This window comes from Lolium rigidum, chromosome 5 (assembly GCF_022539505.1).
Source record: "Lolium rigidum isolate FL_2022 chromosome 5, APGP_CSIRO_Lrig_0.1, whole genome shotgun sequence".
In the NCBI taxonomy this organism is placed as follows: domain Eukaryota; kingdom Viridiplantae; phylum Streptophyta; class Magnoliopsida; order Poales; family Poaceae; genus Lolium; species Lolium rigidum.
Genome location: NC_061512.1, coordinates 96,563,716 through 96,566,133, shown reverse-complemented (window position 1 = coordinate 96,566,133; position 2,418 = coordinate 96,563,716).

Genomic DNA, 2,418 nt, shown 5'->3' with positions numbered 1-2,418 from the left:
TCTTCGCTGTCCTATGATTTGGACATTTCTTCACACTGACGTAATAACACTAACATCGCGGTAATGCTAGCAAGACACGATACATTATTTACAACATCGATCTAATCGAAAAGGTTAGATCAAATGAGCTTGTGACGAGGTGGTAACGGACACAGAGGTTGCGTAGGCGTCTAGGCGGGCGCTAACGACCAAGCACTAGATAAGTCATCTAGCAATTATGCAGTACAGTACAGAATATAAACACCCGAAGGCAACATGAAGTAAACACCCGAAGGTAACAATATATAAACATGCATGCGCCAAATAAACCAAGGTTGTGGCCCCCTTTTCAACTAACTTACTAACATGTATATATATTTTTATAGCGGTCAATTTAATTTCTAAGATTTTGGCGCAAATGTTAGCACCCAACTTCTTCATGTGAAGATTTCACGAATTTTAAGTTGGAAAAGTGGATACTGAACAAAATGACCCTACACATCTCGAGTCACGTCTTTTAAAGAAGCTTCTAAATTTTTCTTGGGGGCGTCGAAATAAAATTGATGCCTAGTAGCATGTCCCATATTGATTTTGTGTCTAATGCGACACAATAATCTGTCCGACGTCTCCAGGCCCCGGACACAAACCGCGCCGGTTGACATGTTGGATAGGGATAACCGGGTTTCACACCCCACTGATCCAGCCCCATCCCAACCGCCACATCGTCTCTCCCTTCCTTCAAGTCGTTTCCACCCCTCGCGAAATCTCCGCCGATGCATATGGCGTCGACAGAGCCGATTTGCCGATGCTGTCTGAGCTTCCACTGTAGGTTATCCCTCATCTCGTCGGTCGTTCGCTGTCGCAGAAGGTGTGTCGATCTTGCGCGCCCGTCTTGCTCGCAGTGTTCAGCCGTATATCTAAGCCGGCTTTCGCACCATCGTGCCGCCATTCAGTCCATCGGATCATCTATTTCATATGTAGAATATGGATATCGATGACGAGGTGATGGTGCATATGTTTATGGAGGAGGAAGTTAATATTGCCACCGAATAGGAGCATTTCATGATACTTGCCGGTCTTACGCGGCTAGAAGAGGACAAGAAGGCCCATCCCAAACATAGAGGGTTAAAGTGCAAGAGGAATGAAGGGCCATGTCATTCTCTACACCAACTATTTCGCCGAAAATTTTACATATGCCCCCAAGGATTTTCTCTGGCGATTTTGGATGAATAAAAAGTTGTTCAAGACCATATTGCATGGTGTGAGAGAGTTTGATACCTACTTCATGAAGAACAAAGACGCGGTCGGACTCCTAGGCTTGTCATCAATTTAGAAATGCACCACGACAATGAGGATGCTAACGTACGGAGTTCCTGAAGATCTGCAAGATGAGTACCTACAAATGTCTGATTCCACAGCTCAGGAAGCCATGTACAGATTATTCAGCGCAATGGCTGGGAAGTTTGGGCCACACTATTAGAGAGGGCCAACCGAAGAAGCGGAACAACTCGTATCATGGCATTGAATGAACCAGGAGGATTTCTTGGGATGCTCGGAAGTATCGATTGCATGCATTGGTCATTTTTTTGAAAAGGGGATATGACCCCAGCCTCTGCATCGTAATGATGCACACGGCCTTTATTAAAACTTCATCATCCAGTAGTAAAATTTAATACAGATTCAAGGATCACTCATGATTGAAACATAAATCAACCAACAAAACATCAACTCTTGGAAACTACGCCAACTAAGCATCCTATAGTCGACTAGTGTGACACCAACCAGCACTGGGACAAGATATCTGAGCGACCAGTCTAGAGATGGGTGCATCCGGTATCCATAAACACTCGCTGGTCCTGGGGAAGTAGTAGCGCCCATTGTTGCACCCAGTGCACAACCATATGAATAACTCTGCAAAATATTAGAAGAATTTGATTTGTTAAACACAATATTATTTCTACATCTCCATATTGACCAACACAAAGCCGACACACCAATGCGTATACGTTCTTTTGCTTTTTTTTCAACATCATTCAACCAATTTCCAAACAAATTGGTAATATTAGTCGGGGGTGGGAGATTAAAGGCGAAATACACCATGCGCCAAACTAGTTTTGCAAAAGGGCAAACTAGAAAGAGGTGTTCAACGGATTCTTGTGCACCACAAAAACAACACTTAGTACACCCCTTCCACTTCCTTTTCGCCAGATTATCTTTAGTTAATAACACTTTGTTATTAAGAAACCACATAAAAATCTTTATCTTGAGGGGTATTTTTAATTTCCATAGATACTTCCGCAAGAAAGGCGTATGACCATTCATCAAGTCCTCATACATAGATTTCACTGTAAATGATCCTGAGCTTGTAAGATTCCAAATAAACTTATCAGCCTCATCATGAAGATTAACATTCATAAGTTTTCTACATAAATGCAGCCA